Source organism: Microtus ochrogaster, unplaced genomic scaffold (assembly GCF_000317375.1).
Source record: "Microtus ochrogaster isolate Prairie Vole_2 unplaced genomic scaffold, MicOch1.0 UNK47, whole genome shotgun sequence".
Lineage (NCBI taxonomy): Eukaryota > Metazoa > Chordata > Mammalia > Rodentia > Cricetidae > Microtus > Microtus ochrogaster.
In genome coordinates, this window is record NW_004949145.1 from 463244 (window position 1) to 486004 (window position 22761).

Genomic DNA, 22761 nt, shown 5'->3' on the forward strand with positions numbered 1-22761 from the left:
CTCTCTCTCTCTCTCTCTCTCTCTCTCTCTCTCTCTCTCTCTCTCTCTCTCTCTTTCTCTCTCTCTCTGACAACAAAGCTTCCCTGAGTAGCCGAGGATTATCCGTATCTACTGCCCAGTCACTTACAGTTTATGTGGTGCTCGGAATCTGCCCTGTGACTTGAAGTGTGAGTGAAGGAATGGAATGTGTACCCGAGTGTCTTGCCTGTATGTATGTCTGTGCACCATGTGTGTATCTGGTGCCTGCAGAAGTTAGAAGAGGGCACCGGGTCCCCTGGAACTGGAGCTACAAATGTTTGTGAGCCACCATGTGGATACTGGAAACTAAACTTGAGTCCTCCAGAAAAAGTAGCCAGTGTTTTAAAGCATCGAGTCAACTCTCCAGCCTTAACAATTGGACTTTGATATACTATCTTACTATTTTGTATGTGTTAAATCTAAAACTCTAAATTACATTGGTTTCCAGATTTGATGTCACAAATGCTCATGGGAAGCCAGTGTGGCCTCCCGAGGAAGGTGAAAGTCAGAAGACGGAAAATCAAAACACAGCAACAGGAACCAGGATCAGCTGAAACTCGATCTCCAAGAGAAGTGGAGACATGTGGCAATGTCTGGAGACAGGTTTAATTGCCATACAAGAAAAACTTGTGAGATAAAAGGATGGCTCGGGGGGAAGGGGCTTGTTCCCAAGACTTGAGTTCTGTACCTTGGACCCATATGATGGAAGGAGAGCCAACTCCTGCAAGTTGTCCCCTGACTTATACATGTGGGTATAAACACACACACACACACCCACACACACACACACACACTAAAAATGTAATAAAATAAAAACTACTGGTAAGGAGAGGCAGGGACTGACAGTTTCCACCCACAGAGCCCATCCACTCACTCACAAAGCAAAGTATTCTCCAGTGCTGAATGTCCAGAGTGCAAGACAAGAGAGGCCCTGGGCCAGAGGGCACCACCTGCGGAAGATCCAACTGGAGCTCTCCTCTGTCGTAAAAGTAGAGAAAAAGGAAATTATGTTATTTGCAATAAAATGGATGGTCGGGGCTAGAGAAATGGCTCCAGTGGCTAAGAACACGGTTGCTCTTGCAAAGGACCTTGGTTTGACTTCCAGCATCCGCATGGTGGCTCACAACTGTCTGTCACTCCAGTGCCAGGGGGCCCAACACTCTTCTGACTTCTGGCACTAAGCATGCATGTGGTACATAGACATGCAAGCAATCAAAACATTCATACGTGTAAAATCAATCAATCTTTTTGGAAGGAAAATAAATGGATTGAATTGGAGGTTGTCGTATGACTTAAAACTTAAGTCAGACTCACAAACACAAATATTACATATTTTATCTTGTATGTGGAACCCAGTAGATATGTATCTCACATGCGCGCACACACACACACACACATATATAAAGGTAGAACGGAGAGCATTTGCTTTTTAAAATTGTGTGTATCAGTTTCTGCCACTAAAGATCAAGGATCAGAGTGGAAGAAGAGGAAGGAAAGACCCTGTTCCAGAGGAGCTGGAAGCTTGCTGTGAGATTTGTGTCTCCTAGAAATGTCAGAGTGGCCACACCCAAGAAGGCTCACCACACGGCTGCCTGCACAAGAGCTGAAAACTGATGACGCCAATGGCTATGCTTACAGAGAAGGCGCAAAACCTGTAGGGCCTCAAACCAGGCAACTGGGGAATGCGGAGAGCAGGATGAATGGTCTTTCCCAAGGGAGGGCGCCCTAGGGAGACAATATACTTGTAGGTAACATCACATAGACCAAACAGGTTGTATTTATGTATCTGGGAATACATATACACATACATGTAACAGCAATTAAAAAAAAAAAACGTGGCCATGAATTTGAGGGAAAAGGGGGGGGCTATATGGGAGAGGTTGGAGAGAGAAAGGGGAAGATGAGAAATGACGTAATTATATTATAAATTAAGAATAAAAATGATCTAAATCAACTGTGTGTAGGTGTGTGTGTGTGTGTGTGTGTGTTTGAGTCCATCCGTGTGCACACACAAGGAAGCCAAAGGATGTGGGAGGTCCTGCTCTGTTCTCTCCATCGTGTCCTTTCTGGCAGGATCTCTCACTAAACCCAGAGCTCAGCTGACAGCCAGCAAAGCCCTGGTGATCTCCCTATCTCTGCTTTCATAGATACACACATGACCACACCTGTCTTTTTTTTTTTTTAATGTTGGTTCTAGAAATCTGAAGTCAGGCTCTTATTGGGTAGTAAGCACCCTTACCCCTCAGCTATCTCCTCGGGCCCCCGTTTTTGTATTTTGAGACAAGGTGTCATATAGCTCCGGCTGATCTTGAACTCACTACATAGCTGAGGTTGACCTTGAACTCTTGATTCTCCTTCCACCTCCCAAGTGCTCTGCTGTAAAGGAAGAGGAAGGAGACTAGAGGGAAAAGGGAGGGGAAAGGGGACATGAAATGCTAATGGGAAGTCAACATAGTCAAAGCACACTGTGAAACGTCATTGTAGAACCCATTTGCACGATGAATTTGTACAAAGAACACATTTATACAATAAATGCATTCTCATTTTGAAAAAAAATTAAAGAAAAAGTTAGGAAGTATCATGGGGTTGTTGGCAGCATTTTGGTACCATATAGTCTGGGGATGTGACTCAGTGGGGAAAGGATTTGCCTTCAAGGTGATGCCTGTCTACAGTCCCAGTGCTCTCGCAGTGAAATGGGAGTCAGAGACTGGCAAATGCCTGGATCAGGGGCCAGCAAGCTTGGCACGTGCAGTGATGAGCCACGAAGATATCCCATCTCAAAGAAGATGGGGGTTGAGAGCCAGCATCTCAGGATGTCCTCAGACCTCCACGTGTGTGCTGCACACACGGCACCAGCACTCATATCTGCGAACACCGGCTCACACACGTGTGTGCACACGCCTATACATACCATACATGCATCTTGCACATACACCTACGTATAAACATTAACAAAATAAAATGAAATGGTTAGAGAGTGTGACACGGAATTGTTGGACACACCCTGATGCGTAGAGCAAGTTCTTTTTGGATGAAGTCGGGGGGAGAACTGTCTAGAGGCTGAAGCTGTTATGGGAAAGTCTGCTATCTCAAACGCTGAACCAGCTGCTGGGACCTCTCAGCAGTGCAATCAGCCTGCATTCTGGGAAACCTCTGGGCAGAGGCCGGGAAGGAGGTGAGAAAACAGGCCCCGAGTCAGTTATGACAACTCAGGCTGTTGGTGGCAGCAGAGAAGCCAACGGGACTGTGCAGCATCTGCAAATGAACAGATGTGGGAAGCTGGAGGCAGAGATGACAGGACTTAGGCTTCAGACAGAAACACGGAAAGAGAATTAGCTCGCAGTTTTTATCCTGACATTGTGGGTGACGAGTTCTCCTGGGGAGGAGAAGAGGGGGGTGTGACTAGGCGCATGTTGCAGTTAGCTGTGGAGCTCTGATCTGTTGGCAGAGAGGACTAGGATGTTGGCCATGAGGACTTAGAGCTGAGCCCAGCAGACACGCGTGACTAGATAGGGCAAGAGCAGCCTTTGCTGTCCCCTTCCCCCAAGGAACTCATTACTCTAAGTAAATCTTTTTTTCACTTAGTCTTGCCTTTTCTTTTTGCCTTTCTCCAGTGGTGGGGCCGGAACCCAGGCACTCACACAGGGTAGGCAGGCGAGCCCACCTGTGGTCTACACTTGCTGCTCTCTTGAAATAGTTTGACGTGGTAGTGAGGGGTAAACCTGGTTTCTTGTGCTGCCTAGACAAGGGCTTTACCACTGAGCCACGGCTCAGGCCTAGTTTTGCTTTTGTTTTGAGATAAGCTCTTACTTAGCTGCCCAGGCTAGCCTTGAACTTACTCTGTAGTCTAGTTAGGTTTTTTTAAATTTTAATTTAATTTGTTATTATTATTATTATTGCTGTTGGTGGCATTGGTGGTGGTGGTGGTGGTGGTGGTGGTGGTGGTGGTGGTGTGTGTATACAAATGCCATACAGCACATGTGAAGGTCAACTTTTGGAAGCTGATTTTCTCCCTTCTTCCCTGTGGGTCCCGGGGGTTGAACTCAGGCAGTTGATTTGGCAGTAGGCCTCTTTATCCACTGACCCATCTCCATCTTGTGAGCCCCAAGGAAACTCTGGAGCGTGCGTGCGATCGTCCTGTCTTAGCCTTGAAAGCAGTTGGGGTTGCAGGCCTATACCACAAACACAAGATTTAAAAGAAATTTAAAACAACCCGGGACTAGCGGTGTGATGCGCTGGGTAAAGAGAACGCTGTGCAAGCACGGGGACCTGCGTTTGGATCCTTAGCCCCTACTCAGAAGGTTGGCACAGAAGCCCACACCTGGAACCCGAGGACTGTGCGCAGGGTGGTGGGGGAAGGAGTGTGGATTGGCAGGCCCAAGGGGCTTACTGGCTGGACTGATTGATGAGAAAATTCCAGTTCGGTATGAGCCCCTCTCTCAACAAAACAAGGCAGAGAATCGATGGAAGACATCCCAACACAAACGCTGGCCTCCACTCGTGCCCACAAGGAGGCACACACACAAGTACCCCACCACAGGAAATTAGAAGACACACGGAGAACCCACAATGAGCCCAGTGCCAAACTTTTCCCCAGAAACAGAACAAATACCGCCTGACAAACCGTACCTCCCTAGCCTCTCCTACTGCCGACCCCATCCTAGCTAACATTCGCTCTCTTGGCTGGGATTTTTAGTGCAGTGTTTGTCTGACAGGCGCAAGAGGCTCTCGGAGGGAGCCTCAGCACCATGGTGTTAAACGGCTGTAATTTCAGCACTATGTAAAGGCAGTCTGGAAAAAAGAGACTTTGTCTCATTAAAGTAAATTAAATAAAGCAAAAACAAGCCCACAAAATGTTATTATTTCACCTTTGGTTATTATCCCTGAGTTAAAAAATAAAAATGACATTTAAAAAAATCTTTCATTTAGCTGTTATTTGTCTGTATTGCTGAGATGTTTGCACCTTTTAAAATTTTGCACCCTGTTGGAGGCTGCACCCCACTCCCCCTCATCCTGGCCCTGCTGAACGTGAACAGACGGAAGGAACCTATCCAAGTGAGAGGAAGCTAGCGGTTAGAACATTCACACAACGCTGCGTGGCCACGTGGACCCTCGGGCCTCCAGAATTCCATGGGGTTTCCAGTGAGCTAGGGGCGGTGTTGGATCGCAGGCAGGATGTACATCCAAGAGATGGAGGCAGAACATTGCTTTCTTGCAGACATGTGGGAGGCAGTCCCTTCCAAGATATGGGGGAAAAAAAGCGTACTTAATACTAACCATCTGTTTGGCGAAGTGTACGAGCTCTTGCTGCTTCTAACCAGTTTTTCCTCTACTGTTTAGAGCCGATCAGGTCACAGTATTATTTTCAAAGGGGAGTAGTACTCCCCCATCCTAAAGATCGTTCACCGTACCATCCATCCATCCATCCATCCATCCATCCATCCATCCATCCATCCATCCACTGTGTCTGTTTATCCATCTGTCTGCCTGTCTAGTCATGCAATTAAATCATTACTTTATTTGGTTTATTTTTTTATTTATTCCTATTTTATTTATTTATCTATTTTTGATTTTTCGAGACAGGGTTTCTCTAATAGTCCTGGCTGTCCTGGAACTCGCTTTGTAGATCAGGTTGGCCTCAGACTCACTCACAGAGATCCAAGCGTTGGGATTAAAGGCGTGTGCCACCACTGCCCCACTCGTTCATTTGGTTTATTATTATTATTACTTTGTTTTTTTTCAATATAGGGTTTCTCCGTGTAACCCTGGTTGTTCTGGAACTCTCTCTAGGGTTTCTCCGTGTAACCCTGGTTGTTCTGGAACTCTCTCTGTAGACCACGTGGGCCTTGAACTCAGAGATCTGCCTTCCCTGCCTCCCAAGTGCTGGGATTTAAGGCATGAGCCACCATGCTCTGGTTAAGATTTTATTTATTGTTATTGTTATTATTCGTATTATTATTATTGACAGAGCCTTACTATATAGCTCTAGGTGGCCCGGAACTCACTACATAGACCAAGCTGGCTTCAGATTCACTGAAATCTACCTGCCCCTGTCTCCCAAGTGCTGAGATTAAGGTCATGGGCTACGATGACTGGATTAGTTTTAATTAAATATATGGATGTGTGTGTCAAGGAGGCCAGAAGAGGGTATTGCTCCTCTGGAGCGAGAGTTACAGGGAGTTGTGAGCGACTGGATATGGGTGCTGAAAATTGAACTCGGGTCCTCGGGAAGAGCAGTACTAACACTTAGTCACTAAGCTGTCTCCTCGGTTCTTGCTTTTTAAAAATATTTTTATTTTTATCTATTTTTATCAATTTTGATTTATTCATTTACTTATTTTTTTAGTTTTTTGAGACACATTTTTTTCTGTATAGCCCTGGTTGTCCTGGAACTCATAGAGATCCACCTGCTTCTGCCTCCCAAGCGCTAGGATAAAGGTGTGTCCATCACCTCCCAGTTTACGAACTCTTTTGACAAATACCTTGTATCAGTATTTAAACACATTTAAGATTCTTTGGGAGGGGCTGGAGAGAAGTCTCAGTAGTTAAGAGCACTGGCTGCTCTTCTAGAGAACTTGGGTTTGATTCCCAGCATCCAAATGGTAGCTCACTACCATATTTAACTCTAATTCCAGAGGACCTGGTTCCTTCCTCTGGCCTCCCTGGGCATCAGACACACACATGGTGCATAGACATGCGTGCAAACAGAACACCTGTATGCATGAATATTTAAAAAATTTAAAAATTAAGTTCTTATCTATGGTCATAGAACATTCCATTTGCAGATTGTCAATAATTTCACAGGTCAATCTCCTGATGAGTTTGTATTGTGTTTCCTTACACAAAAATAAGAATCATATTGGGGACATGGTGGAAGCACCTGGCATTCCTATCTCATCGCGCTTACACCCCAATCTTGTCCTGACTTTCAGACAAACTCTCAGATTGAAATTTCAGATTCAAGATTTGTTTCCTTCCTTCCTTCCTTCCTTCCTTCCTTCCTTCCTTCCTTCCTTCCTTCCTTTTTTTTTTTTTTTTGAGATAGGATAACAACCTGAACTGTCATGGAACACACTCTGTAGACCAGGCTGGTCTTGACCACAGAGATCCGCCTGCCTCTGCCTCCGGAGTGCTGGATTAAAGGTGTGTGCCACCTCTGTAAATACTACCCTAGACAAGGGCACCAAAGCAGGGATTGAGGAATGGATAGATTTTAAGGAATAAGAAAGTTGAGTCTATGGAATGTGCTGGTTCTTGGTGGGAGGAGATTCAGTAAGAAAGGAGGAAGAAATGCTTCTGGGGGTTGGATGGTGCTCCTCACCCCCAAATTCACCTACAACCTCAGGTGTGATGTTACTTGGAATGTTACTGAGGGCTGGAGAGATGGTTCAGTGGGCCAATGTGCCTGCCACCAAGCCTGTGAGCCAAATTTGATCTGGGGGACCCACATGGGAAAAAGAAGAAACTTGCCAAAGTTTTCCTTAACCTCCATTTGCGAGCCATGGCACACATGCATGTGTGCGTTCACACGTATGGTAAATAGAACTGAGATATTTTTAAACAGAAATCTTTGCACTAGGACGAAGGCTGTCGCCCTGCAGAGGGTGGGCTCTGAATCTAAAGGTGTTTCCTATAGGAAACCCAAAAAGACACAATCAAAGGCAAAGCCCCCCCAATGGTGGAGACTGAGCTTGGGGTAAGGGCATCTTCGTGCAGAGAGATCCCAAACATTGCTGGCAACAGACAAGCCCGGGGGAAAGAGAGGGAATTCATCTTCAGAGCCAGAGGAAACTAGCACTGTAGATGCTGACTTCAGAGTCCCAGCCTCTGAAACAGAGGAGAATAGCTTTCTGTCTTCTAACATCACATAATTTGAGCTCGTTTGTTATAGCAACCACAGGGAACTAATTGGGAGACACTCCCTTAGACGATTACAGTAGCATCCCCCGTAATCAGGTGATACTGGATCTGAGCCCTGGCTCTTCGCTTTGCTGCCTGTGTGACTCAGAGCAATTTTGAAACAGCTACTTTTCCATCTGTGTGAAGAGAATGAGAATATTTTAACCTTAGTAGACACTAGATAATAGACTTTTGGTCTCTGTCTGTCGTCTGTCTCTCTTTGTGTGTGTCTACACACTTGCACATGTGTGCCATAGGTCACATGTGTACTCAAGTTCCTAGGATGACCCAACTTCATCTTATTTTTGCGACAGGGTTTCACAATGTAACCATGGCTAGCCTAGAACTTGCTATATAGACATGGCTGGTCTTGATCTCACAGAGATCCATGCGCCTCTGCCTCTTGGGTGCTTATATTAAAGACATGCGTGGCCACACATACTTTTTAATATTTAAATTTTGGAGGAATATACACATTCAGATTGTTGCTAAATTCTTTCCATCAGGGCCAGAGCAATGGTTCAGTGGGTAAAGGCATCTTCCACCAAATGATCCCCAGAACCCACGTGGTAGAAGGAGAGAACCTATATGTTGTCTTCTAATCCCCAAATGTGAATCATTTCATGCTTATGCCAACACATATACAGGCACACGCGAAACAAACAAAAAGGAGTAAAACTTTCTATACAATTCTTGCCACCGTACGCATTTCCTTTCTCACGGTCCAGTTCCAGTTCCTAGTGTATAAGGATAGTCCAATCAGCAGAGTCATATGTAACTGCTGAGGGTCCCATGAGATGCTAGGGGAGCTGGACAATTCAATTCCTATTGCCTAGAGACACCACAACCGTCTACCATCAGGGTGCTCCTCACAGTTTGACAACACTGACTTGACGGGAAGGGAAGGATGAATGCCGAGTGGCCTCCCAGTGGGCCCTGATGCCTTCTGTCAGGGAAGGCAGTGTGTGGAGCAGAGTGGAGACAGCGGAAAAGAGAAAACACCTGCTGTGGTATTTACCTGGTGGGGGATAGTCTTGGGGAAGGGGTATGAAATTACGGTTCATTTGGAAAGGCGATCAGACGTTAACCCCATGCTGACATTAACAGAGTAATTCAGGGGGCTGGGGAGACACTTGCCATGCAGGCATGGGTACTAGATTTCACATATATGCAGGGTGGGCGAGGCAACCCCTCCAAGACAGGGGATCCTCAGAGCTGCTGGCGAGGGACATTATTCACATGTGTGAGCTCTGGTTTGATTGACAGACCCTGCCTCAGTGAATAAGGCCGAAGAGTGATGGGGGATGGTTTCAACCTCAGGCCTCCACATAGGCATGCATACGCTTGCGTGTGGACCTCACACACACAGACCCACACACCTACAAAAATCTGTTTATCTACGTGCATGCACATTACACACAGGTGAAAATGAAAAAGAAATTACAATGAATCAGATGTCCCAGATGGAAGAAATTCTTGGTAGTTTCTGTGAAATTTCACACCAGGATCAAGGAGGAGGGCATGAGGGAGGAGAAAGAGAGGAGAGAGACAGAAAGACAGACAGACAGGCAAAGAGAGAGAGAATATGGACTGGGGGCAGAGGGAGGCCCAGTTCAAAGGACCTTGTTGAGGTAAGATGTCAGTTCCCCAAGGAAGGCTACAGGTGATGCTTATGCCATCAAGAGTTCAAGGAAGGGTTCTTGAGCTGGAGTCTCATGAAGTGATGGAGTGGAGCAAGGGATTATAGGATGTGTTTAAAGAATCTCCTGAACCTCTGTGCTGTGTCGGGTCCAAACTGAGGGACAAGCACATTCTAGCCGAAGAATGGTACTAAATAATCACCGGTTATTCTATCTCTCCTTGATTTTCTAGGGCTACAGAACTTTTACCCACTAAGATCAGGAATGTTCCAGAGAAATCAAGACAACTTAGTCACCCCAGTATCAAAGCACAGAGTATGTGTATGGGGACATTTGGGCCATACACAAAATATGCTGTCTTTGTTATTTTAAATGTTGTGTTTTTTTTTTAAAAAAAGTTTTTACTTTCAGTTGGCAAATAATAATTGCATTTATGGCTCACTATAGGTGCAGATTTTGTTTGCAAAACGTACATTTATTTCATGTACGGTTATGTGTGTGTGTTCATGTGTGTGTGTGTGTGTGTGTGTGTGTATGTGTGTGTGTGACTACTGTTGTCTACAGTTTCTGAGGAAGCCAGACTGTACAGGAAAGAAGGGGGAAACTGTTTTAGGAGCTGGTGAAATGGCTCGGTGGGTAAAGGTGCCCTCTACCAAGACCGATGACATTAGTTGGATCGCCAGGACCCACATGACACGGGAGGAGAGAACCAACTCCCAAAGGTTGCCCCCTAACTTCCATACACTAAATAAAATTAAATTAAGTAAATAAAATTAAAAATTAATAAATCCATGGGAAAAAATTCTTCTGCTTAGTTCTTCTGAGGTTGCTGGGGCTGCATTCATGCATAGGAGGAAACCATACAGGTTTCATTAATTTTACACGTACGAGAGGGTGACGGCTGAAGCAGGCCTTTATATTTTTCAGACAAAGAGTAATATTTTTGAGAAGGAACAACAAGACAGATGGGTCTCTGACTGAGGGAGTAAACTGCAGGCTGTCGCTAGGAGATATATGGGCCGTCAGGCCGAGGGGAGATAAGGGCCACTTCAGAGTGTTTACACAGGTTCAGGCAGCCCCAGTCACTGGCCTGTGGTGATCAAGGCTCCCTCTCAGACTTGGTGTGTGAAAGGATCTTTATGGCCTGTGCTCCTGGGAGAGGCCAGCTGAACGGCCTTTCCTGTGGCTACAGTTCCTTAGGCGGTTTCAGCCTGAAACAGCGGACAGACCAACGTGGTGTATTTTGAGATGGATCTGTCTTTAATCTACATTTGGCTTTTGTAAATAATACTCTGGTGACTATGGAAGGGCATATATCTCTTCTGCATACTGATTTCACTTCTTTGGAACACCTACCCTGAAAAATGTTGTCTCTAAACACAAATCCCGGTATGGTGGTGGGTGGGCTTTGATGCCCACTCTCTCTGTGGCTGTTAACCAGGCTGGTCTCCAACTGGGCGGGACTGGTATTCAACTCTGTGAGTGCCCTCCTAGTCCCTTGTGTTTTACAGTATTCCCTGAAAGTTTTGTGTGTTTCTAGAACAATCTATTTCCTTCTTTTTCTTGTTATTTTGTTATTGTTGTTGTTTTGTTTTTAGAACAGGGCCTTATGTAGCCCAGGACATTAAACTCACTATATAGCTGAGGATGACCTTGAACTTGCCTCCCCTTCCAGAGGGCTGGCTTCACAGGGGTACACTGCCATACCCGATTTTGCAGGACTGGGAATCAAACCTAGGACTTTGCTCATTGTTTTCAAGTTTTCCACCAACTGACATCCTTACTTTTTATTTCATTTTATTTCATTTTTCCATGAGAAAGAGAGAAAGCCCAGGAGCCTGACTTGGCATGCCCGTGGAGGACAGGGAACACCTTGGGGGCAATGAGCTCAGGTTGTCAGATCTGGTGGCAAGCTCCATGACCACTGAACCATCTCACTGGCCTTGCATTTTGGAGTTTATAACTTTGAAATGTTCCAGAAATCTTTGGAAAAATGAGCAGTCCCTCGGTGAGAGTGGTCAGCCCTGTGCCGTGCAGAAGAAGGAGAAACAGGTGAAAATTGCCTTCCAGAAGATGCTCCACTGCAGAATGAGCTCAGCTGAGTCCTAGCGCCCCTTGGGAAAGTCCCGCCTCCCCCGGTGTCACGACTCAGGCACAGTGACTCATCTCCCAAATTATAGGAATTACGTGGCCGTGAGAAGACAGGGCTCGGGCTGGGAATTGGCAAATGAAAATTGCTGTTAGAAATTCAGTAGAGAGAACGTTTTTTCATGCTGGGTTTCAAGACACGACATTTGTCATTTAAATGTCAAAGCCTTGACGGGAATGTCATCTAAAACAGCAATAATTGTGATATAAAATGCATGCCCACTCTGTACCCTGGGAGAGCAGGCGATGGGAGCACCCCACAAAGTTTTGAGCAGCTGTGTCATCAAATGGGGTTTCATCTGAAACAATACATTTTCATCAGGGGCTGAAGGTCATATTTCTTTTTTAAAAGGGTAATTAAGATTTTAATTAAATTTGGTGCACGTATTCGCGTGTGCATACGCACGCACGCCTGCATGTGTTGTCTATGAACCAGCAGGGCAGGAGTGTGGAGTGAGGAGCTGGCTCTCTCCTTCCCATGTGTGGGTTTCAGGGACAGAACATAAATCTTCAAGCTTGGCAGCGGACATCTTTACCTGATGGGCCATCTTACTGCCTGGGTGCCATGTTTCTATAACCACCATGGAATAGGATGAAAAAGATCCCATTGCGTGTGCGTGTGCCTGTGTATGTGCCCATGTATGTGTGTGTGTGTGCATGTGTGTATGTATGTGTGCCTGTATATGCCTGTCTGTGAATCTGCGCATGTGTGTGTGCCTGTGTGCCCACGTGTGTGTGCACCTGTGTATACAGGCATGCATATGTGTGGGCATATGTGTGTGCATGTGTGCATGTGTATGTGTTACATGTCATGTGTGTGTCTATATGTGCCTTGTGTTGTGCACGTTGTGTGATACACGTCATGTGTGTATTATGTGTGTCTATATGTGCCTGTGTGTTGTGCATGTGTGTGTATGTGTACATGTGTGCCCATGTGTATACAGGCCAGTGGCTGATGTCCATTGTCTTCCTCCATTTTGTTCTGCCTAATGGAATCATTTTTTAAGTTTTAAATGGCACTTAGTTATCATGTGTTGGGGAGGCATGGGCATGCCATAGCAGGTTTGTAGCTTACAGAATCAATTCACTCTTTCTACCTTCATGTAGGCTCTGAAGCTCAAACTCCTGTGGCCAGGTTTGCGCACCGGATGCCTTTACCCCTGAGCCATCTCACCAGCCTGACTCCTGTCGTTCCTATCAGCCGCTTGTTTTTAGCTGACACCTTTGCTGTCTTCTATCAGATTTGCACTAGCGACTGCATATTTTTAACTTTCACTTAATTTATTTGTCCTGTGCCACGGTGCATGTGTAGAAGTCAGAGAACAACTTCGGAGTCCAGTCCTCTCCTCTCTTTATGTAGATTGTGGAGGTCAAGCTCAGGTCACTAGGATTCCACAACAAGAATCTTTTCCTGCTCAATTGTCTCCCTACTTCTGGTATTACATATTTGCTATTGTTAATGTAACTGGTATTTTAGTTCATCTTTTTGGGGGTTTTGTTATTTATTTGTCTGTTTATTTGTTTTTTTGAGACAGGATTTCTCTGTGCAGCCCTTGACTACCCTGGAACTCACTCTGCAGACCAGGCTGGCCTCGAACTCACAGAGATCCACTGGCCTCTGCTTCCCAAGCGCTGGGATTACAGGTGTGCACGCCACCACCTGGCTTATAACTGGCATTTTAAATTTTCACTTTGTGGTTGGCCCTTGATCTTCACCATCTATCTTTTGTGTATGGTTTTCCTCCATGAATTAAAACCTTAAAGTATTTGATCATGATTGTGGTGGCTTCTCTGGAGCAGAGTTCTGACTTTGTCAGACAAACAGTCGTCATGAGTTAGTTGATTCTTGATGGGGAATTTTCAAGAATGCATGGGAGTGCTGAACAGACAGAAGAGGAAGTCTCTTTCTCTTTCACCTCTGGGCTTTGGAATTTCTTATCTCCCTTCCTGTGATGATTTCCATATCTCTAATATTATATGTATTGCCCTCGAGATAAATTTTACATATGCATTTATGCAAAAATTATTCACACACATTATGAGCAGACTGTTATGCATAATCACACACAGGTCATTATGTATAATCTATTATGCATACGTTGCTAGACATATCCTATTTCGCACAATTATATTCTCATATACATTATGCAAAAAAAGCATCCTATATTGCTTGTCACCTGTCTTTCTCCACGCAACAATTCATCTTGGGCATTGTCCCCTGATAGGTTTAGAATTTGCTCATTTTCTTTTTATTATGGCCAAATCCTCCTCAGTGTGAGGACATGGAGATTTAATGAACAGACGTCCTCCCACCAACAATGCAGTCGTCTTCAATCCTTTCCCTGGGGTTCTGGAAGAACCAGGGAAGCAAGCTCATGCATATTGTGCCCGGTATTTAGCATGATATGCCTGGAGGATGTATTCTAGAAGGAATATTGCAGAGCCAAAGGACACAAGCATACTTGAAATAAGCGTTGATTCTTCCCATCTCCGCTCCAGTCACGTACTGTGAGTGTCAGTAATGACCCAGAGCTCTTCAGGTCCTGATAACACAGAAGTGAACCCCACATAACACATTCCTCAGGGACTGATGGGGCCACCTGGAGTCCAAGGAACAATCCAAGCGAGTAAAGCAGGCTGGTTCAGACACAAACACCCACATAGCCAGCATAGACAGGTGGAGTGAAAGGGAGGAAGGGAGGTCTGTCTGCAAGCATTTTAGTATCTCCGCAAAAAAAAAAAAAAAAAAAAATTAGACAGTATCTCATATAGGGCAGGCTGGTCTTATATGTGCTGTGTAGCCAAGGATAGCTTTAAACTTCTGGTCCTCTTGTCTCTACTTCTGGAGAGCTGGGGTGACAGGTGTGGGCCACTGTGCCTAGTATGGATAGCAGATTTCAACAAGGGAAAACCGAAAACAAAAACAAACAAAAACACTAATAGAGGGGCTCCCCCGTGCCGTCTATACTGACCTGAGACAAACACTGCAGACTTGTCCCTAGATATTCCTGCCTGAGCCTCCGGAGTGCCGGGACGACAGGTTTTTGACAATGTTACTGACTCCTAACCTGTGTGCATGCATGATGCATATGTGTGTGTGTGACTGTGTGTGTGTGTGTGTGTGTGTGTGTGTGTGTGTGTGTGTGTGTGTGTATGATCTGGTTGACGGTACAGTCTGTAACCCAGCTAAGGAACGGCAGAGTGTGGCAGTGTACATGTGCAATCCTGATACTAGGGCGACAAAAACAGCAGCGTCCTTGAGGATCACTGGTTAGCCAACCTCGCCTACTTGGTCAGTCCAAGGCCAGTGAGAGACCTCATCTTTACAAAGCAAAAGGACTGGGGAGATGGTGTAGAGATTAAGCCCTTATTATGTAAGGATGAATGCTGGGGATTCCAGAACCCATGTATGAAAGCAAGGCCTTGGGCTGGCGAGATGGCTTAGCAGGTAAAGACACTTGCTGCAAAGTCTGACAACATGAGTTCGATACCCGGGACCTATGTGACAGAGGGAGAGAACCGACTTCAGCAAGCTGTTCTCTGTCTTCCACATGTATACATGATGTTCTTATATACTTAAGTGTGTATTCGTGAGCATATACCCACAAGTGCATTAAAAATACTTTAAAAAACAACTGGGCAAAAAGTTAGATAATAGCAAATAAAGTAAGTAAATAAATAAATACATTCAATGCTAGCACTCGGGAGGCAGAGCTGGCCAGCTGGACGTGCCAGGTTCAGTGGGAGAAGCTGCATCAATAAACAATGTTGGAAGTGATGGCCGAAACGCTTCGGATCAAATTCAGGTCTACATGCATACATGTGTGTATGCACCCCAGCACATGCTCACACGCGCGCTCGCGCGCACACACACACACACACACACACAATTTTTAATGAAAATTTTAATGGAGCCTTAAAAGCAGATTTTTATAAACAAATTTTTTGGTGCATTTTACAAGCAGGGTCTACTTCAGTCACTCAGGAAAACCTATGACCTCCGGTACCACAGTTTTACATGTTGGGAGCCATTAAACAAAACAGCACAATTTCATTCATCTGCCCCATAAATATTTATTGAACATTTATTGTATACTAAGATAAGGTTTGCAACCATCAAGCCTGGGAGTATTTCAGGGTTTGGACAAGGTGGGCTTCTGTGCCATTTCTCTCCCTGGTCCTTCCTCTCTTGTTCCTGCAGTTGCCATGGTAACAACCAGCCAGTGGCTTCCTCATCCTTTCCCTAGCAACAGGTCGGAGGCACTGCCATCCTCTCTCTGCCCCAGGAAATCGGGCAGCTCTAATGGGAGAGAGCTAGCCTAGGGAAGGGGGCAGACCATTCCTCTATTTTACTTTTAGTTTTTATATAGCTTTTGTTTCTTTCTTTGTTCCTGGTTGGCGTATTTGCGGCCATGTGAAAACCCGTGGGCCTGTGTGTTAAATTGCTTAGGGTTGCTGACTTCCAGGGTCAGTGTTAGCTTAGTTCTTTCTGAGTTCTCTCTGATCAGCTTACAGGGGGATGTCTCTCTGGATCATCTTGCTTCTGTCTCTAAATCCAGCCCGTGTCTAAATTCCACCCCTTCCCCACTTTTCATTCTGATACTTTGAGACAGGTTCTGAGGTAGCTCAACTTAACTGATTGTGTAGCTTAGGGTGACCTTGAACTTCTGATCTTCCTGCCTCTACCTCCCAGGTCCTGAGATTACAAGTGTGAGCCACCCTGCCTGGTATCTGATTTCCCATTTTGTTTTGTTTTGTTTTTAATAAGGACAAGAGTTGTATTTGACTATGACTCACTCTGGAGAATCCATCTTAACTAATTATATCTGTCTCATCCATATTCCCCCAAACAGCTACGTTCTGAGTCGGGGGTGGTGTAGAACTTCAATATATGTATATTAAGGGGACCCAGTTCAAGTCATGGCATTGCAAATTTTCTCCAAACTCCTGTAGAAAATGAAGTTTCTTGGACTGAGGAGACAACTTCGTGAGCTGCTTGCTGTGGGAATGTGAGACCTGAGTTTGACCCCCAGAACTCAGATTAAAAAAAAAAAAGTCCGGCAACGTGGCATGTGCTGGACAGGAGAATTCCTGAGATTCCCTGCATCGCAGAAACGGGGCATGGCGGTACACACCAGAAATGCCAGCACTGGAGAGGGACAATCAGAAGGGTCAGAGGTTCAAGCTCATCCGTGGCTACCTAGGAGTCTGAGGCCAGCTTGCGTAGAGGGGACCAGAGCTCAGCTTCCATTCAGCGCTCACGTCACCTGTTAAGTCCAGCGGCAGGGGATCTGACACTGCTGCTCTTCAAGGGCAGGCACCCTTACTCAGTCACATATACCCTGTCGCCAGGTGCAACTAAAAACAGAAATCATTGAAAATATATTTGTATATGCGCAGATTCGTTTTTTCTTTTGTCAGCGGGCCCTCAACTGAGGAAACGCCTGTAGATAAGTCTGTGGGTATGTTGTCTTGAGTCATGTGTGATGTGGGAGGGCCTGGCCCACTGTGGGTGATGTCACTCCTGGCTTGGTGGTTCTGGGTTTTAGAAGGAGACTGAGAAAATCAATAAACAGTGTTCTCCATGGCTTCTGCTTCAGCCCCTGCCCCAAGGTTCCTCCCTGAGTCCCTGTCCTGACTTCGTGGATGACGGGCTACAAGCTGTAGGATGAAGCAAGACCCCTTTGCCCCACATTACTTCAAACGATGGTGTTTTATTATAGCAACAGAAACATTACTAATATAATACACAACTTCAGTGGCCATAAAATCCAGACCTTAAGTGTAAGTAGCAGAGGTGGAACCATCACCCGTTATAGAAGCAGAACAAAGTCCTCCCAGACTGAGATGTTTCCACTCAGGAACATGTTTCAACATTTCTCTGGGGACTACTCTTGGACTTTCCTTTCTTTTATTTCTGTGGGTTTTTTTTTTTTTTTTGAGATCTCTCTCTCTTGTGCCTGGAGTTCACTGTGTAGGCATGGTCTCAGACTCACATATCTTCCTGTCTCTGTGCTGGGATTACAGGTGTGAGCCACCTCACTCAACTAATTTGGCTTAAAATAAAAAAAAAAAAAGCACTAAAAACACATTTACTAGATTTTTGATGAAAACATTTTTTTAAGTTTACTTTTATGTGCATTGTCATTCTTTGCCTGTATGTATGAGTGAGGGCTTCAAATCTTGAGTTGTGAGCTGCCATGTGGGTGCTGGAAATTGAACCTTGGTCCTCTGGAATCACAGACAAGTGCTCTTAACCGCTGAGCCATCATCTCTCCAGCTCTGAAACCATTTTTAAAATGGCAGCTATTTTCCAAATAGCCACATTTACGACAAAAGGAGGCAGGAATGAACCCACCAGAGGGGCCACTTGCTGGAGGGGACATTTTTTCCATTTCTCTGTAGTTTCTGACACCACTGACCACCTGACCCATGGTGGAGCTATGAGGACAGAGTTGGAGGCCAGAAGAAAGGGCTGTGAGGACCTGGTGTCCTATACATGGGTCTGCTAGAGAGGAAACAGGCTGTAACTGGGGGTGACCTCAAACTTCTGGTTCTTCTACCCTAACATCCCGAGTGTTGGTAGGGAAAATCACGCACCAAAATACTCGGTCATAGGGTACCGGGGATCAAACCCAGGCCCTTGTGTGTGCTAGACAAACATGGTACCAATCGAGTCACGCCTAAATTCATGAGGGCTAGGTAGGAACGGTGCTGAGGAGCCTAGAAAGGGTGGACATGAAAGAAAACCTCATGTTTTCTGGTATCAGATTTTTTTTTGGTAGCTCCACCTTGCCTGATGTGCAGCGAACAAATGGCAGCTGTTTAGACTGAAGGCTAAAATCATTTAAAGAGCTCAATAGCCACAAAAATAATGGCATGAACATAAAAGGGTTGCTGGGAAGACAAAGCGACCTTGGGCCCCCACCAACATGTACATCTAGATAACTATGGATGATTCAGAGGCAAAGAACTTCAAAATAGCAGGCTTTTCTTCCTGAAATTACGTCCCCTCAGTAGAAGCCACTCAAAGCCCAGGCCAAGCATGCACCCAGGAGATAATGGCTCAGACCAGGCCAGAACATTTCCTATTCCATACTTAATGCCTTTTGGGGATCCATTGTGTGAGCACATAACCATTTAATGGCAAGAAATAGCACAGGAAACAAAGTATTCAAAAGATGCCCTTTTCAGACATAAAAACATGGTCCATTAAGGTTGTTTTGCTGATTGTTTCCATGGAGACCATTTCATGTAATTATTCTCCAATTTTTCAAGGGCTAAAAAAAAAGTCTTTGTGTTTCGATTTTCTAATGCGGTGGCCTGGAGCGTGCCCACGACACAGTCCAGCGCACAACTGGTGGTTCAGAAATGTTCTTTGTTCTCACTTCCAGAGAGATAGCTGTGTGCAAAAGGAAATTCGAGACAATATGGCAGCTCTCACTTTTCTTCATCTGTAATTCCAAGGATAGGTATAGACACACATGCGCGCATGTGCCTGCACATGCACACACACACACACACACAAACACTCAATTAACTAAAGTGCAATCAAAAGTCAAAAGTTGCATGCACTTAGCAATTGAAGTAGTAGTATTGCTTGAATCAGAAGTTCTTGGCTAGCCTGGGCTACACTGTAAGGTTTAAAAAAATCAACAACGAACAGCAGGGGCGAGGGGATGGAACTTGGTTACCAGACATTTTCTAGTCTGTACACGCACACACTTATATGCACACAAACACACACACATACACTTTCACCTGAACAGACATAGATACAAACATCCCCGCTGCCATAGATCTAAACAGATTTGTAAGTTTGCACAGAGAAAATCCTGTGGTCCCCACTGTCTCCAGGATGTGATATGAGCAGTAAGAAGAACCCACTGGGGGCTTTGGGCTAGAGTGTGACAGAGTCAGATGACCCCGGGGAAGGGGCGTGCTGCTAGCTTTATCCATGATAGGTTTCTTTTCCCTTCTCCCCACCTGAAATTCAGATTTTCAATACATTTCAATCTGATTCCTTATTATTTATGGTGATGTTTTCTTTGGTTTCTCTCAGCCTTTGATATAAAAACTCCAGTTTCCTGTGTCATATGTATTGTTTTGTTCTGTTTTTATTATTTAAAAAGAACATTTATTTTTATTTTAAATTTTGTGTGGGTTTGTGTGCATGCTACTGGTGATGCTGCTGGTGGTGTGTATGTGATATGGTGTGGTGTGTGTGTGTAGTGTATAGTGTGGTGTTTGTAGTGTGGTATGCTATGAATATGTTTTATTGCCATTGGTTGATAAAGAAACTGCTTTCAGCTAATGGCTTAACAGAATATAGCCAAGCTGGAAGAGATATATAAAGAGAGTAAATGGAGCCGAAGAGACGCCATGTAGCTGCTGGAGGAGAAAGACACCCACGCACTAGTACCGATGGTAAAATAAAACATAATAGAAATGACTTAATTTAAGATGTAAGAGCTAGCTAGAAATACACTTAAGCTATCGGCCAAACAGTATTGCAATTAATAGAGTTTCTGTGTGATTAGTTCAGGTCTGGCCGGCCAGGCAATGAACGAGCAGCCTCTGACAACAGTGTGGTGTAGTGTATGTGTGTACGTACACATGTGTGTATGAGTGCAGATGCCCTCGGAGTCCGGAAAGAGGGTGTCAGGTCACCTGGGGCTATAATTACATGCATAAATGCCACAGGTGTTGGGAACAGAACTCAGTTCCTCTGAACCATCTCTTCAAGGTACAATTGATTCACTTTTTAAAGTTTATTTTTATTTCATATGACTGGTGTTTGCCTGCATGTATGCCTGAGTGAGGGTATCGGATCCCTAGAGCTAGGTTTACAGACAGTTGTGAGCAGCCATATGGGGGCTGGGAATTGATCCTGGGTCCTCTGGAAGAGCAGGCAGTGCTCTTAACCACTCTGAGTCATCACTCCAGCCCCCCAATCGATCCGTTCGTAATTACTAGATAACACATAGCCCCAAGCTCAGTGGCTTCAAACCCTAGCTTTCCTGTGGGCCAGGAATGCGGGTTGTGGCTCAGCTAGGTCCTCCGCTCCGTGTCTCACAAAGCTGTAATAGAGGGGACAGTATGTCTGGGCTCCCAACTGGAGAAGGCTCTCCCCCTCAAGGCTGCCTGTGTCTGCTGGCAGGATCTGCTTCCGTGCAGCTGAGGAAGCTGAGGCCCCTTCCTCCGCGCCTGTTGGAAGTTTGCCCTGGATTCTGAGGACCACCTGTGTTTCCTGGCCCTTCGTGCTTTCCCGGTACAATCATTTCGTCAAGCCGGCAAAGGGAACCTAGAGCGCATTGCCGGCTGGACAGAGCCGTTTACTAGGCTACCTAGTCACAACAGTACCTCCCATGTCCTTGGTCGCAGAGCAGGCCAGCACCACCGCCATTTGTGCTCCAGGGAAGGGGGTACCACAAAGACATGAACCCGGGGAGCTGGTGGGTGATGAGGACATCTACTCCCAACATTGCCCTTCCACAGTGACAGTCTTCAGTTGGCCGGACTCCTGTTAGGGCCCTGTCCCTGTCCTCTATCGGCCTGTAGATTTCCTTCTAAAATTCAGCTGCATTTTTTTCTTTTCCCATTTTCCATGTGTGTTGCGTGTATGAGCATGCATGCGTGTGCACGTGCATGTGGGTTGAAGTTGGGAATGCTCCTCAGTCACTCTTCTCTACCTTATTCACTGAGGCAGGGTCTCTCGCTCAAACTCAGAGCTCGCCCAGGTCACTAGTCTGGCTCGCTGGCTTGTTATGGGGATCTTGCTCCACTGTCTAAGGCTAGAAGCACAGGAAGAGGCCACTTTGCATAGATTTTGAGGGTTCCAAAGTCAGGTCCTCAAATTTTTAACCACTGAGCCATCTCCCTAACCCATTATTATTATTATTATTATTTTAAACAAGGTCTCATGTATCCCCAGGTGGACCTGAAACTTGCTAAGCAGTTGACGATGAATTTAAAACTTCCGCACCATCTCCTCCACTTCCTGGGTGCTAGGATTATAGCCATGTGCTACCAGGCCTAGTTTAAGCGGCATCTGGGCTGGGGATGAAAGCCTGGGCTTTTTTTTTTAATGCTAGGTAGGAATTCTAGAAAATAAGTTGTACCCCTAGTCTCAAATTGGGTTTCATTAAGAACCTGTTGGGTCTGTTTCTTAACAGATGAAAAAGCAGGCCAGGCCCAGGAAATGAAGGCATAGCCAGAGGCACCCGCTCTCACAGCCGAGGACTGCAGTCTAAAGGCTTGGGCGGTCTCGAGATCTGATCAGCACAGACCTCTCCTCAGGCGCACACACACCCCACCACCACCACCCCCAGGTGATAACAGTCATCAAGATACAGAATCCCCCTTGCCTGGTTTCCTCTTATCGGCCTTCTGTCTACTGATGGCCCTATACTCTGATCTCAGGTGTCTGTGCTGCATGGAGGCCAGTGTGTCTCCCCCATGGCGCCACCTTGTCTGGACCCATTGAGCTGGTTCGGAATGGAGTCTCCCTCATTGTACTTTAATAAGCACCTCTGGACAATTGTCATTTAACAGCACAGCTCACAGAATTCATTTGTCCCTTTGTGTGTGTGTGTGTGTGTGTGTGTGTGGCTGCTCGTGTGTGTCACAGGTACCTCTGTGTCTCATTTGTGGGGAGCCTAGAGGATAGCCTAGTGTGTTGCTCTCAGGAATGGTGTCTGCTTCATCTAGGCTAGGAGGCCTGGACAGTGAGTCCCAGAAACCCTCCTGTCTCCATTTCCCCAGTGCTGGGATTAGAAACACGAGCTACCCACAACTGGCTACCATAACTGGCTTTTTGTTCTGTTTTTCGAGACAGGGTTTCTCTGTAGCTTTGGAGCCTGTCTTGGAACTCGCTCTGTAGACCAGGCTGGCCTCGAACTCACAGATTCACCTGCCTCTACCTCCCGAGTCCTGGGATTAAAAGTGTGCGCCCACCTGCCCACAACTGGCGTTTCACCTAGGCTCTGGGGTTTGAACTCAAGGCCCTGAGCTTGCAAAGCAAGTGCTCCACCGACGGAGCCTCCTTTCCAGCCCG

The 22761-nt window shown here is 45.7% G+C and overlaps 1 protein-coding gene across 6 annotated transcripts in view; it reads right to left on the reverse strand.

The window, feature by feature from the left end:
* Positions 1-22761, reverse strand: part of LOC101988510 (ubiquitin carboxyl-terminal hydrolase 29-like) — a 215761-nt gene that overhangs the window by 52342 nt on the left and 140658 nt on the right. For 3 of the 6 annotated variants that reach the window (XM_026777135.1, XM_026777133.1, XM_026777132.1), the window contains exon 3: positions 897-996. The exons of the other annotated variants lie outside the window; for them this stretch is intronic. The gene's annotated coding sequence lies outside the window, so the exon portion shown is untranslated. The remainder of the gene's footprint in view (positions 1-896; positions 997-22761) is intronic. 6 annotated transcript variants of the gene reach the window in all.